Source organism: Microcaecilia unicolor, chromosome 2 (assembly GCF_901765095.1).
Source record: "Microcaecilia unicolor chromosome 2, aMicUni1.1, whole genome shotgun sequence".
Lineage (NCBI taxonomy): Eukaryota > Metazoa > Chordata > Amphibia > Gymnophiona > Siphonopidae > Microcaecilia > Microcaecilia unicolor.
In genome coordinates, this window is record NC_044032.1 from 424,959,360 (window position 1) to 424,975,875 (window position 16,516).

The 16,516-nt window shown below is 45.2% G+C and overlaps 1 protein-coding gene across 1 annotated transcript in view; it reads right to left on the reverse strand.

Moving 5' to 3' along the window:
* The window catches only part of MANBA (mannosidase beta), a 157,674-nt gene that overhangs the window by 106,123 nt on the left and 35,035 nt on the right, over positions 1 to 16,516 (reverse strand). The window lies entirely within an intron of this gene.

Sequence of the window (16,516 nt, forward strand, 5' to 3'; positions counted from 1 at the left end):
TGTGCTATATGCTGGTCATGAACTAAAATTTTAAAATAGGCTGGCCTCTTTGAAATTTCCCCGTAAATGTATGATTAAGTATAAGAATGAGAACTTTATTTTCTTTGAAACTTCACAGTTAGGGCCCCTTTTACTAAGCCGAGTAGGCGCCTACGCGCAACAAATTGGAGTTACCGCCCGGTTACCGTGTGGCCCTTTCAGTAATTTCAATTTTGACGGACATCCGCAAAATATTTTTTATTTTCGGGCACGCATAATGGATGCGCACCAAGTAGCATCTGACGCGAGTGGGTCATTACCGCCCAGATTCTTTACTGCTAGGTCTATGGCTGACGGTAAGGTCTCAGGCCCAAAATGGATGCGCGGCAATTTTGAATTTGCCACACATCCATTTTCAACAACAAAAAAAAGAGGCCTTTTTTACAGGTGCACTGAAAAATGGATTGGTGCGCACCCAAAACACGTGCCTACACTACCGCAAGCCATTTTTCAGCGCGTCTTTGTAAAAGGACCCTTAGTGATGTTTCTGAGTAATAAAACATCAGGGTGAAGAGGCTGGGCATCTTATGCCTGAGTATCCAGGTGTTCCACCTTGAACCTCTTTTCTCTAAATAATATAAAGTATTTCTGCACTCTAAAGTTTGATTCCTTGTAATGTTCTTATAGTTTATTTCTTCTATACAGTTTGTTCACTTGTCCCCTCTTTTATTGTGGAATTTCAGGGATATTATGGTATTGTTTCCTTGATGTTAACATAAGAATAGCCATACTAGGCCAGACAAATAGTCCATCTAGCCCAGTATCATGCTTCTACAGTGGCTAATCCAGATCACAAGTACCTGGCAGAAACCCAATTAGCAGCAACATTCCATGCTACCAATCCCAGGGCAAGCAGTAGCTTCCCCCATATCCATCTCAATAACAGACTATGGGCTTTTCCTCCAGGAACTTGTCCAAACCTTTTTAAACCCAGATACGCTAACTGCTGTTACCACATTCTCCAGCAACGATTTTCAGATCTTAACTATACTTTGAGTGAAAAAATATTTCCTCCTATTTGTTTTAAAAGTATTTTCATTGAGTGACCCCTGGTCTTTGTACTTTTTGAAAGAGTGAAAAATCAATTCACTCCTACCTGTTTGTGGCAAAAAGGTGGGTTTCTGAGCCTATGAACTATATTGTTTTGCTGTTGATATGTGTTTTGCAGATGATGTGTGTTTCTCCTGGTTGGCCAGCAGATGGCGATTGTTTTCTTTAAAGCTTTACCAGAAGAGACAGTTTGTTTTATTTTTCCCACCTAACTGTTAGGTAATTAGTCCCAGTTTGGAAGTAGAGGGGGAAAGACTTCTCTGCTGAGACCCTGTGATCAGTTATATTCTGTAACTGGTGAGAAGCTATTTCCTATACTTTCCAGGCACTATTCAGGTAGTGATAAAATGTTTAGATAACTAATTACTCCTATTTCAGTTACCTGTTATTATATAATGCTTTCCCCATCTGTTTTGTAGTTCACTGTTCAATATTTTATGAAAATAAATGAAATTGTCTGTTCACTCTACTTGTCTGGACTGGCTAAGAATCCTGGTGGTTTGTGGTTTGGGTCTGTGGGTGCTTTCTGGGAACTGTGGGACTGGGACCCCTGGGAGTGTGGCCTCCAGTAAAATAGAAATCACTGGAGATAATTTGAAAGTGAGAGACTCACCCAGAGGCAGTTGTAACCCAGTGAGTGGGGGATAGGGTTACCATATGTCCGGATTTCCCCGGACATGTCCTCTTTTTGAGGACATGTCCGGGGCGTCCGGTGGGTTTTGCCCGCCTGTTTGTCCGGATTTCTGGACAAACGGGTGGGCGGGCAAGTGGCACCGTGGGTCTCCCCTCCCCTCCCCTTACTTACTATCTGCCCTGGTGGTCTAGTGACCTCTTTGGGGCAGGAAAGAGCCCCCTCTTTCCTGCTCGGAGCGCTGCCTGTCCTTGCCCTCCTTCTCAGTCTCGGCTCGGGATTCAAAATGGCTGCCGAGAATTGAAGCGGCCTTGCGAGATAGTAAGGGGAGGGGAGGGGAATATGTGACAAGGGGGAGGGGAGGTGACGGGGGGCAGGGGAGGGGAATATGTGACCCGGGGGGAGGGGAATATGTGACAGGGGGCGGGGTGAGAGCAAGAAAGGGCGGGGCGAGGATCCGAAAGGGATGTGGTATGAGCGGGGCAGGGAGCGTGACATGTGTCCTCTTTTTCAGAGGACAAAATATGGTAACCCTAGTGGGGGAGGAAGGTGCTAGTGTAGAGCACAAGCGGCAGGTGCAGGCGGACCTGAGCTATGCTGGGGACAGATCCTCCAAGTGGCCACAGGGTTAGCCCAGGCAAGTGACTAGGCGTTTTGTGACACTGTTCTACAGCACTCAGGATTTTATAGACCTCAAACATATCCCACTCAACTGTCTCTTTTACAAGCTGAAGAGCCCTAACCTCTTTAGCCTTTCCTCATATGAGAAGAGTTCCATCACATTTATCATTTTGGTCGCTCTTCTTTGAAACTTTTCTTTTTTTTTTTAAAGTATCTTTATTAAGCCAAATATTAGTTAACAACAACTACATGGAAGGTGTTCCCATAACTATAAAATACACATTCACATAGCAATGGGGAACATACCTCATACAGTTCTCAAATAAGAAGCAGAATAAAAAGACTAGAACCATTAACCGGAACAGTATCAACATATCCTTTGCCCATTTTTAAGTGAGGGATTCTCCCCTCCCACTCACCCCCCACCCTCCCCTGTTACCCATCCAGAGATACAGTTAATTATGCAGCTCCTCTACCACCTTCTCCACCGGATATAAAGAAACATATCTATTCCACATATCACGATAGCAACGCTGTTGCAATAAAATAGAGAATTTGAGAGAGATGGCTAACCACTGTGCCATTTCATGCATGAGGTTGTGCCATACAGCTGATGATGGAGGCATTGGGTCGACCCAAGATCGTAAAATACACTTTTTAGCAAGCAGAGTGGCCTGCAGGATAAATTTACACTGTGCCTCTCCCAGACCCCCTGCAGTCAACGGGGTCCTGCTTCCCATCAACACTACAGTGTATGACCAGTCAAATGGGCCTTGTACTATAGACTCAATTACTCCTAGAACTTTAAACCAGAAATTAGATAGAGTGGGACATTCCATGAAAGAATGAAGGAAAGTGCCCGATCTCACCCCACATGTCACACAGGTGTCATCCTCCCATAAGCCCATAATTCTACCTTTGTGCCTAGTGATGTGAACTCTATGCAAAATTTTATACTGAATATCCTATAACGCTGCGTTGGGAGTCACTTTATGCAAATCCTCAAACGCAGCTTCCAACTGGGAATCTGGTATGTCTTCCCCCAAATCCGTACCCCACTCCCCTGCCAGCTTCCTCAAATAGGGGGCCTTCATCCTTGATCACTTTGTACCACTGAGAAAGTTTATTTAATTTAGAGGGTAGATGGAGAAAAACCTGGTCTAACTGCGAGAAAGTTGCTTGTGCCTTCTGCCGCCGCTCAGTGACCAGAGCATAATCCTTGACCTAAAGGTAGGCAAAAAATTGGAAATTGGGGATGGTCCACGCGCGTCTGACTTGGTCAAAAGAGGGAAAACATGTGCCCCCCCCCCCCAATAGTCTTAGGTGGCCCAGGAATCTGCAACCTCCCCTCACCCACTGACAAAAAATTACAGAATCCTTACCTGCAGGGAAGTCAGGGTTGCCCGTCAGGGTAAGGAAGGGGTTCGCTCCCACCTCTCCTCCATGACTCCTCCACCATATCCAGGCCTTACGCAAAGCCCCCAAGAACGGATTTCCCTGCAGTCCACTCAGGACCCGAGAATGCCGGGACTCTAATATCATAAAAGGAATATTATGATGCACACCAACTACTCCAAAAATCAGCCGGGACGAAAAAATTGGCCCCCGAGCATAGCTCATGAATCCAATGGAGAAGTGCCGCTACGTTGTATACCCTCAGGTCAGGTAGCCAGACCCCCCCCCCCTCGCGCCCTGTCATGTGTTAGCTTAAGAAACTAAATTCCAGCTCTCTTTGCATGCCATATGAAAGAGCTGACAATGCTACGAAACTCACAATCTTCCCGCTTATGTACCCAAAGTGGAAGCATCTGCAAAGGGTAGAGCAGTTTGGGCAAAACAACCATCTTAACCAACGCGACTCGACCCAAAAATTCACTGGAAGGTCCCTCCATCGGGAACAAAGCCCCTTTTTGGCATCTAATTGTCTATCACATTTTCTTATACACCCATGAATGGTTGGCACTGAGGTAAACTCCTAGGTACTTTATACCCCACGTCCGCCCATATCAGAGGAAAATTCGGCATCGCTCTACAGGTGCACAGGTGCGATAGCGGCAATGCCTCCAATTTCCCAAAATTTATACTGAGGCCAGAAAACGCCCCAAAATCTCAGATAATATTCATTATTAGGCTGACTGATGCGTTGTCAAGCATCAAAAGCATGCCATCAGCAAACAGGTTTATACGATACTCCTTCCCTCTGATTGAAACCCCTGTCAAAACAGAGTCCTGCCGAATCCTGGCAGCCAGGGGCTCCAGAGTGAGAACAAATAAGAGGGGGGACAGTGGGCACCCCTGCCTTGTTCCCCCCTTGCAGTGATAGTTTTTCAGTAAGAGTATCATTAATAATAATCTGAGCTGTGGGGTTGCTATAAAGTGCTCATATCCAATCTAAGAATACGCCCCGGATGCCAAAGCGCTGCATCACTTTATCAACGGCCTTCTCTGCATCCAGACTAGCCAGATTGCATCCCCCCTCTGACCAATCTCCTCGAGTAGGGCACGACTGACTTTTAAGATATTAGCCGAAGCAAATCTTCCCGGGACAAAGCCCACCTGGTCTGGATGGACCAACCGGGGAGAAATCTATTCAGCCTAGACGCCAGTACCACCACCAGGATTTTAACATCTTGATTAAGCAACGAGATTGGCCGATAGGAACCCACCAATTCTCCATCCTTCCCCGGTTTAGGGAGAAAAGTGATGAAAGCATGGTTTAAAGAGGAACCCATGTCCTGTGATTCTCGCAGTTCATCACACATAGACACAAATGAGGGGATCAGCAGGTCTTGTAAGATCTTATAGAACTCGGTACCCAGACCATCCGGCCCCGGAGCCTTAGCCCGCTTCAATTGTTTGACAACTTTTTGCACCTCCTGCCCCTGTAACGGCGCATTTAATGACTCAAACTGATCCACCGTCAAAGATGGCAGACTTATTTGAGCAAAAAAACTCCTAGCAATGTGCTGCAGACAAGGTCCCCTTACTATAAAGCGAAGAATAAAAGCGTACAAATTCACGCTGAATGGCTTCTGTGCGATTGTGAGAGGCCCCAGATGAGTCTCTAATTCTAACAATGTAGCTCTTTGCCGACCTCTGTTTCACCAAGGAAGCAAGCAACTTTCCAGTTTTGTTACCCCCATTGCAACCGGAGTTTATACAATTTAACACTATAAAGGGCCCGGGCATCTAGCAATGCCTGCATCTGCTTTTTTCGCCTCAAACAAATAACGCTGTGTTTCTCAGAGGAGATAAAATGAAAAGTTTTCTTGTGTCCCGCAATAGTGTTGCCAGTGCGCAGAGCTTAAGTTCCCTATGTTTGCACATGGAAGCAGTGTAGGCTATGATCCATCCCCGGAGCACCGCCTTGGCCACCTCCCAGTATATTCGTGGCCCTACAGATTGAACATCATTCTCAGCCACATAATCCAACCAACCCTGCCTCAAATACCTACAGAACTCGCGATCCTGGTACAAAGCAGGGTTCATACGCCAGCATGCAATGCCCGCCCCCTCGCCCAACCGCAAATTAACCCACACTGGGGCCGTGATCGGAGACATCAGACACCCCACTTCAGCCCGGTCCACACTACGTACCAGAGATTGGGACAAAAGAACATAGTCCAGACGCGCGTGGACCTTGTGCGGGTGTGAGAAAAAAGTGTAATCGCACTCATCCATGTGGAGGAGCCGCCATATGTCTACTACTTCTAGCTCCCGGATAAGAAAACTGACTCCCCGATCCTCATGATCCCTAGTTGGTTTCTTGGGAGGTTTACAATCTATCAGAGGGTCACTTGTGATATTGAAATCTCCCCCCGAGATTAATGGGTATTCATCAAAAGTTGCTAATCTGGCTGCCAGAAGGGTAAAAAATCTATGAGAGTAAACATTTGGTGCGTAAATACTGCAAAATGCCACTTTAACTCCCTGCAGAAGTCCAGCAACGATCACGTAGCAACCCTCTGGGTCCTGGTACAATTTATGCATGGTAAAAGCTAAATTTTTCTTAAGTAGTATAGCCACTCCCCGCTGTCTACAATTGTAAGCTGCATAATATAAATCCCCCACCCAGTCTCTTTTCAGCTTAAGGTGTTCAAATTTCCCTAGGTGGGTTTCTTGCAGCAGCGCCATGTCAGCATGCTGCCGTTTAAGCATTTGTAGAATTTTGGTACGTTTTACGGGAGAGTGGATACCATCAACATTTAAGGATAAGACTTTAAGGTCCACCAGGACTCTCCGTTGATAAAGGAAATATAAGCATAAGAAATGAAAACAAAAATATTCCCAGAGAGTCTCCCAGCTGGACCCTCCAGGAACACTCAGTACCATCAAAAGAATGTAGGACCAGACCAATGCCACTCCAAAAACAAATAGCAATGTACAACCTAACCATAAACCTCGCCTCAAGAAAATCTGGACAGAGCAATCCCACCCTACTACTCCCCTCCCCCTACTACCCCCTCCACCTGAACACCCTATAGTCCCACTCCTGCCCCCAAACCATTCTCCCCACCATAATCACTAAGATAACTCGCACAGATATCTTGCACATCTTCTCAACACTCATTCCCTTTCTTCCACCACTAACTCTACCCGCTCCCGTCGCTCTCCAGCCACAATTCAAACACCAAAGGAAGGAAAGAAAATGCTGACTAAAGAGCAAGTCCCATCCCCCGAACTATTACCACCCCTGCTAAACATCAATAATTTGACAGCTATATACATCAGTGCTCTGCTGCATGAACAGGGGTAATAAATGCACAACATAAGCAAACGTTTAAGGGCCCAGCAGATCTTCGGCCCAGTCGCGGGCCACTTCATAAAGCCTCCTGCAAATGGCACGCCTGGTAGTTACAAAAAACATCCAGCTTGTCTCAGCTCTTCTCTCACTATTTCACGGTAACTTATCCACAAATGCGCCTAGTTCTTTTGGATCAGAGAAGTAAAAGGTCTTGTTGTCATGCAAAAGGCACACTTGGCAGGATAGAGTAGGGCAAAGTGCACCCCTTTATCGAAAAGGCGCTTACAGTGCTGGCCCATCTATTTTCTATGATCGGAAACTTGAGCAGAATAATCCTGAAAAAGCAATATCTTGTGGCCCTGAAATTCCACAGGTTTCTTCCTCGAAATGCCTGAAGGACTCTGTCTTTCTCTGCGTAGTTAAAGATCCGGGCCAGACCGGGCCACGGGCGCTGCTCTCCCTTGCGGAGGGCCCCTAATCTGTGCACTCTCTCAGCCCGCAGCACATTCTCTGGCAGCTGCGATCCTAACTGGCCCGGTAGCCCCTTTTCCACGAAGTCCCAGAGCTCTTTGTCTTTAACAGATTCAGGTAGCCTGATAATCCTGAGGTTGTTGCGCCTGCTGCGGTTCTCTTGGTCATCAACCTGCTGGGCAAGCTGCTTACATTGCCCCTCCAGCGCTGCAAGTCTCGGGTCCACTGTTTCAGCTCTATCCTCCTGACGCGAGATGCGATCTTCGGCCTGCTGCAGTCTCGCACCGTGGCCTCCAGTGCCTCTTTAACATGATCCATTGATGCCTGAAGCTTAGAAAGCTTTTCATCAAGTACCACAGTTATCTGCTGCGTCAGTTCCTTAATTGTCTCAGCCGGCATGGTTACCAGAGAAGGGCTGGAGTTTATCACCACCATCTTAAGCCTCCTGTGCTACGCACAGTGCTTCCTGGCCCATGGGGTCTTCGAGGGCATAAACACCGCCCAGCCTGGTCAACTGGGCTCTACCTCTTCCCCAAAAGAAGCGTTGTGCCTTATTATAGCAGACAGGGTCAAAAGGGAGCTTGTCCCGGGCGATTTATGCAACAAAATCAACGGTTTTTCAAGCGACGGGGGCAGAGTCAGGCTTAGAGACGTCCGTTCAGCTCACCCGCATCACGTGACACCTCCTTTGGAGGAGTAGCCTACTGGTTAGTGCAGTGGACTTTGATCCTGGGGAACTGAGTTCGATTCCCACTGGGCAAGTCACTTAACCCTCCATTGCCCCTGGTACAAAATAAGTACCTGAATATATGTACTTAAATGTAGTTGCAAAAACCTCAGAAAGGCGGTATATCAAGTCCCATTTCCCTTTTCTAATTCCACTATATCTTTTTTTTTTAGATACAGCGACCAGAACTGAACGCAATACTCAAGGTGAAGTCGCACCATTGAGTGATACAGAGGCATTATAATATTTTTTGGCCTTATTTATCATCCCTTTCGGTAATATTCCTAGCATCCTGTTGCTTTTTTGGCCACCACCATACACTGAGCAGATTTCAGCGTATTATCTACAATGACACTTAGATCTTTTCTTATGTGCTGACTCCTAAGATGGACGCTAGCATCAGACAACTATGATTCGGATTATTGTTCCCAATGTGCATGACTTTGCATTTGTCTACATAAATTTCATCTGTCATTTGGATGACTAGTCTTCCAGTTTCTAAGGTCTTCCTGCAATTTTTCACAATTTGCATGTGTTTTGACAGCTTTGAGTTTTGTGTCATTACAAATTTAATCACCTCAGTTGTCATTCCAATTTCCAGATCATTTATAAATATGTTAAATAGCACCAGTCCCAGTACTGGTGCTATTTAATGGAGAAGGTGAGATAGCGGCACTCCACTATTTCACCTTCCTCCATTCAGAAAAATTCCTTTTAACCCTACCTTCTATTTTTCTGTCCAATAACCAGTTCCTAATCCACAGAAGAACACTGCTTCCTATACTATGACTTTTTAATTTTCTCATGCGTCTCCCATGAGGACATTTGTTAAATCTTTGATTCGTTTGTTATTCTGTATACTATTTTCTTTACTCATTTCAAGCTTTGGTCTTAACATATACATTTGAAACTTAATAAAAATAAAATAAAAATAGGCTGGCCTTAATGTTTCATAGAAATCCTCCAAATACAAATAGCAGCTGAAACAAATTATTGGGTCCTTTTACAAAGGTACAGGAATAAGTTGGCCTTTAGCGTGCCTTTATGTAGGTCTTCCCTGCTCATTGAGGCCTTTTTTCGCGTAGCACTAATACCTGATTTCAAGTTTTTGCATTAATGGCCATATGCTAATGTTGCCATTAAAAAAAGATTAGCATGTGAGTCCTTACAGCCACCTATTTGGTAGGTGGTAAAGGCTCACGCGCTAATCAGTGCACAGCAGTGTAGATGTGGTAATTTTATGTGCTAAATTACCACAGACACGCCCCCTCCGTGGTAGAAATAAAAATAATTTTTAGCACATGGTGTGTGCCTGCTAACCCGGAAATTACCACAGGAGGGCCTCAGCATGCCCCTCAGTTAGCCCTTTTAAGCACATGCTAATGCTTACTGCTACTTGGTTAAAAAACCCATCAGCAATTTATATAAAAACCACCCAAAAAAGGCTGACAATTTGGATTTTAATGGCTACTTTTTGAACCTATGGCCAATTGAGATCAGAGGTTCAACATACCACTTTCGAGGCTGAAAATGTGCTAAGAAGAAAGCTTTGATGCCGATATTCATCCCGCGGCAGTAAGTGGTTTGTAAGCCGCTCACAACCACAGACAGAGCTAACCTGAATATTCAGTGTTGGGGCATGTGCAGCTCCCAGCATTGAATATCCGGTTATGTCCACAGATATTCAGTCCGGTGCCTGGTTAATTCGGAGCATAAAATTAGGACAGATGTTTTGCTGTCCTAAAGTTATGCACTTACTTAGTCAGTTAGCAGACCAAATATCCAGATAAGAACATAAGAGTAGCCATACTGGTCAGACCAATGGTCCATATAGCCCTCCTGTTTCCAACAGTGGCCAATCCAGGTCACAAGCACCTGGCAGAAACCCAAATCGTGGCAACATTCTATGCTACCAATCCCAGGGCAAGCAGTTGCTTCCCCATGTCTGTCTCAATAGCAGACTATGAACTTTTCCTCCAGGAACTTGTCCAAACATTTTTTAAACCCAGATATGCTAACCAGTGTTACCACATCATCCGGCAAGGAGTACGAGCTTAACTATTCGTTGAGTGAAAAGTATTTCCTCCTATTTGTTTTAAAAGTATGTCCATGTAACTTCCTTAGTGTCCCCTGGTCTTTGTACTTTTGGAACAAGAAAAAAAATCGATTTACTTCTACTCGTTCTACAACACTCAGGATTTTGTAGACCTCAATCATATCTCAGCTCTCTCTTTTCCAAGCTGAAGAGCCCTAACCTCTTTAGTCTTGCCTCATATGAGAGGAGAGTTCCATCCCCTTTATCATTTTGGTTGCTCTACTTTAAACCTTTTCCTATTCCGCTATATCTTTTTTTTGAGATACAGCGACCAGAACTGAATACAATACTCAAGGTGCAGTTGCACCACGAAGCGATACAGAGGCATTACAATATTTTCAGTCTTATTCACCATCCCTTTCCTAATCATATCCTAGCATCCTGTTTGCTTTTTTGGCCACCGCCACCCAACTCTGCCAGGGACCACCTAGGCAGTTGGAGAATGACCAGTTAGCAAAGATATTCAGCGACACTACCCAGTTAAGTGCCATCGAATACCAGCAGCCGGCGAGCTCAGCAGAGTTTTACCAGGCAGGAGATTTTCCTGTCCAATTAAACCCCTTTGAATATTGGCCTTTGTTTATTAATACTGTTAAAGTATGCTTTAATTACTCATTTAATGTATGACAGAATGAGACACTAATTCAAAATGGTTGGTTTCTTTCCAGTGATGGCATACAGCACTTAAATGAAGGGGGCTACAATGCCTTCCTCAATCTACGTTTGATTTCTAAAAAATCAGTGCCTGCTGTATAGAAACTGAATGGTGCATGCTGATTTTCTGTTGGGTTGCAATAAATTGTTGACCTGTAACTTTTTTGAACTGCAGTGCACTGCTTTCTTTTTCACACCCAGACAAAAAGGAAGCTGGAAGGTGCTGCTGGCTCCAACCTGGTACTTATTCTTGCAAAAAAAAAAACAAAGAAAGAAAAATCAATAATGATTTTTGGAGAAACTTGGCCCCAAAAGCCCAGAGACCCACCCAGAGGGTTCGGTGCTCAAGAGTGACATCTAAAGGCAAGAAAGAGAAATGGACACCTCCAGGGCCACTGCAAAGGGAGGGCAAGAAAGGCACCCACACTGGGCACTGAGCTGAGGAGGATGGTACCACATCACCCTTAGAGTTTTCTGTGAGTCCACAAGCATGCAACAATAGCCCTTGCCCCTGATGCTGTTCTGCCCAGCTATTGCTGTGGACACCCTCAGCTCCATCGTATGTGAGCCCAGAGGAGCGTCTGCTGATCCTGAAACCCAGGAACCAGAGAATCTGACTGGTCACACAAAAAAAAGGTATCAGCTGGGGGCTTTATTCCCCCATTTAACCTCAATTCAAAATTGTTCACTCTTGCATTTTAGTGTCATGTATTGAAAAAAAAAAAACCTATAAAATTGTAAAAAAAATATGATAAAAAGGAACATTTTAGAAATATGTGGAGTTCTCCAAAGCATGACATTCTTGTTTGTGAAAAGATGTTAAAGACATTAAGAATTTAGAAGCACAATGAGGGAAACTGTAAAAGCCTGTTACAGAAACTTCCCTTCCAGAAATAACCAGTACAGCTGTCCATGTCCGTATTTAAAGCAAGCATTTCTAATATGCAGAGCAGAAGCAATACCACTACTTCGTAGCATCAAATAACCTTCTGAGTAAACTCGGGTATACATATAAAGTATCACATGCCATGTAAAATGAGTTTATCTTGTTGGGTAGACTGGATGGACCATACAGATCTTTATCTGCCGTCATTTACTATGTTTACTATGAGTATTCTCTCTCTCTCTGACCCATCCCTTGTTAAGAGGTAATATATAGAATGCCAGAGGGCTTTGAAGCCTACGAGTTCATTGCATCTGAGCGTTTGTATACTGATTCTCAAAGAAAATCTTCTTGCCAAATTTCTCTTTGAAAATTCAGGCCAGCAGAGAAACTAGCCTGGGGATTTTGGAATGTAATCTCTGTGAACACTCTCCCTTCACCCCAACCCTGTCTCCTCCCCAAAGGTTAAAGTACACCTGCTATTGAAGGCATATATACTTTCACCTAAGGACAGCAGTCAGTTTTCAATGGGTCTTTTTATTTATTTATACAATCTTATACCATCTATCGAAAAAACTTGTTCAAGATGGTTTACAATTAAATATACAACTTAAATACAGTTGAAACAAATCAAAATATATAAGCAACTCTTTACCCACATAATATACATTGTGAGGTTAAATACCTGTTACCTGTGTAAAACAGTCTGAAAATTAGCCTCTCCAGTCCTAAGGTATTTGAGCAATGTACAGACGTTTTACACCATTTAGAGATAAATTTTGACCACACAGATTCTTGCACACCTCTGCTTAAACACCCAGCTCCCCTCCCCCATCACAGTGGGAATGTCATTCTTGGCTAATTCTTCCAGTTTATACACCTCCACCATTAACTAGTTAAGACTGTTCAAATGACACAGCAATCACTCACTGTCACTGTCAGAACAAGAAAAAGTTCCGGACCATATGAAAACTCCACAGTATTTAGTAAACTCCAGTACTTGGTCTGCACTTTCGTAAAGCCCACTATTTTACTGTGAAAACGCAGAATCACTCCAGCCCTGTTTTACACAGCTTTGTAAGTAGTCCCTAAATAAGGTATTTTTGAGGAAGGCCTGAAAGGGAGGAGACAGGGTGTGGTCATACACTGAAAACCTCTCTCTCAAAAATTCCAACTTCCTGGCAGCTCTGGTAATGCCACTGTCAAGGTGTCCATTCTTCACACTAGCTTACTCAGGCCCCGAGCCTCAAAATTCTGGCACTGTTCCGAATAGCACCATAAAAAATACAGCTGGAACAGCGAAGAATGCCCTATGCTCAACACTAATGAGATGCAAATAATAGGCATTCTCATAGCGTTGAGGTTCGTCAGAAAGATTGTGGGTTTGGCACGGGAGGATTATGTTGGCGCATGTGCAGAAGAGTTCCATGGTGAGCTCGGCGCCTATGCCATGCACCTGGTAAACCCAAATGTGAAGTACACATTGGCGTTTGTTTTCTGTGGCCTATAGATAAGAGTTTTAAATGGTTTTTTTTTAGGTTGGACGCTTATATTTAGACGCAGGAAACAGACACCATATGCACTTTTACTGGGCATTTTTAATATATATGTTTTACCATAGATGGTTTAAATTTAGACGCAGAAAACAGAAGCCAGAGCTTAAGGGCTTGAAGGGCTTCCTTCTGCTTCCAAAAGCAATCAAAACCAGCAGAGTTTTGAAGAAAGAAGAAAGAGAGAGAGGCAGAGAATCATGAGAATCCTCTCTTCCAACACCTTAACACCTGGCATTATATTTTGCTGCAGTAAAGCAGTTTTTGTTTCTGGCTCTGTTTTCTGAGCATTGGGGAGGAATACAAATAACCTCATTAACATGAGCTTGACTATATTTGCATGGTATCTGCACTTGTGCCTGGCGCGCTTGTTTCCCACACTAGACCCTCGGAACATTCTTCCAGCTTGTAGATGTGGGCGCTAGTACAGCGCTAATGGCCTCTAGCACCCATGTTTACTTTTGAGCATCGGGGCCTCATTCCTTACATCCAGTTGACACTAGTGAGACCAGCAGGCAACAGAGGGCCAGATACACTAAACCTTAACGACCCTCTAACAACCCTTTAACAGAAGGAAATTCCTAACCGTGCATGCATTAAAGGCCTTTTTCCAACGAAGCAAGCAGCTAACGAAAACAGAATACAAAAGATTAACTCCATGTAAGTGGGCGATTCGGGATGCACTAACAATACGATGATCACACCGAATCATTTACCGCAACATATTAAACGTATGGTCAGAGCAGTCGTAAAGGCCTGAGCTGTCATTTCCACGCTTCCCTCTGCATACAACAGAAATGAATCGAAAACAAAATAAAAAAAAGACTGGGAGGGGGCAAGGGAGCTTTTCAGAACACAGCATGCAGCCACCACATGCATGCAGGTGTAACTTATTTTATTATTACTAGTAAAAAAGGCCCGTTTCTGATACAAATGAAACGGGCGCTAGCAAGGTTTTCCTCGGAGTGTGTATGTTTGGGAGAGTGTATGTGAGAGTGAGTGTTTGAGAGTCAGAGTGAAAGTGTGAGTCCAATCCATGCTCCTCTGTCACCTGGCCCCTCCATTCATCCCTATCCAGCAATTTCGCTGTCTCCCTGAGGCCTGCCCTGCAATCCATATGCATCCATGGCCATCTGTTCCCTCCATTCATCCGTATTCAGCAATTCCCCTCTCCCTGAGTCTTGCCCTTCCAATCCATGCCCTTCCATGCTCCTTTGTCATCTGGCCCCTCCATTTTTCCCTATCCTGCATTTCCCCTCCTGCCTGAGGCCTGCTCTGCAATCCATATACATCCATGGCCATCTGTCCCCTCCATTATCCCTATCCAGCAATTCCCCTCTCCTGAGTCCTGCCCTTCCAATCCATGCTCATCTGTCACCTGGCCCCTCCATTTTTTCCGTATCCAGCATGTCCCCTCTCTGCCTGAGGCCTGTCCTGCAATCCATATCCATCCATGGCCATCTGTCCCCTCCATTCATCCCTATCCAGCAATTTCCTCTCCTGAGTCTGCCCTTCCAATCCATGCTCCTCTGTCACCGGCCCCTCCATTCATCCTATCCAGCAATTCCCCTCTCTGCCTGAGGCCTGCCCTGCAATCCATATGCATCCATGGCCATCTGTGCCCTCCATTCATCCCTATCCAGCAATTCCCCTCTCCCTGAGTCCTGCCCTTTCCAATACATGCCCATCCATGCTCATACTGTCACCTGCCCTCCATTTTTTCCGTATCCAGCATTTCCCCTCTCTGCTGAGCCTGCCCTGCAATCCATCTCCATCCATGGCCATCTGTCCCCCATCCATTCTCCCTATCCAGCAATTCCCGTCTCCCTGAGTCTTGCCCTTCGAATCCATGCCCATCCATGCTCATCTGTCACCTGGCCCCTCCATTTTTCCTATCCAGCAATGCCCTCTCTCCCTGAGGCCTGCCCTGCAATCCATTTCCATCCATGCCCATCTGTCCCCTGTATTCATCCTATCCAGCAATTTCCCTCTGTCCCTGAGTCCTGCCCTCCCAATCCATGCCCATCCATGCTCCTCTGTCCCCTGTCCCCTGCCCCCTCCCATTCATCCCTTCCAGCAATTGCCCTCTCTTCCTGAGCCCTGCCATCCCAATCCATGCCCCTCTGTCCCCTGCTGCCTCCATTCATCCTTTTGCAGCAAGTCCCCCTGTCTCCCTTTCATGACCCCCCCTTGCATCCATGCTTCTCTCTCTTCCATGTCCCAGCCTGGTCCGCCCTCTTCTCCCCCCCCTCCCCCTTCGCATCCATGCTGTCGTTTCTCCCCTGCCCCTCCCGCTCCCATTGTTGTTGTTTAGTGGCCACCCTCTTCTCTCCCCCCAACATGGTTGTTTTTTTTTTTTCTTGTTTTTAAATTTACCTCCGTGGCAGCGAAGCGTCAGGAAGGAGGCGGTGCTCCCGACGTCTAGGTTTTCCTTCGCTGTGTTCCGCCTTCTTTTGACGTCATCCTTGACGTCAGAAGAAGGCGGAACACAGCGAAGGGAAGGCTAGACGTCGAGAGCGCCGCCTCCTTCCCTGACGCTTCGCTGCCGAGCGTTGCGATTGGTTGAGTGTCATTGTCCGCCCCTCGACGTCATCACGTTTGACGCGTGGGCGGGGCAGACACAATGCGATCTCACCCCCTTCACTTTAGAAGTTGGCTAACAGAGGCTTCATTAGAACGTTGGAGGTGCGTTTTATATAGAGAGATTAGGATTTATTTACCACCTTTATGAAGAAATTCACTCAAGGAAGAAATTCAGAGCAAGAACAATCTGGACAATTCTAAAATATAAAAAGCAAATGCAGTTCTGCTCACAGAAACCCAAACTACTGTTAGCAAATGCCAAACGGGCGTGTTTACAGTGCCTTTCACCTAACCAACTTGACAATTTGATATTTCAGGATTGTGTGTCACATGGCTGGGGTGGCACATTTCTGGCACCTAGACACATAAACGATAAGAGCATTTATTTTTTTATTAATATTTCAAATTACTTTACAAGAAAACATCTTGTTTAAGAAAAGTGTTAAGTTACAATACCAACAGTACAAA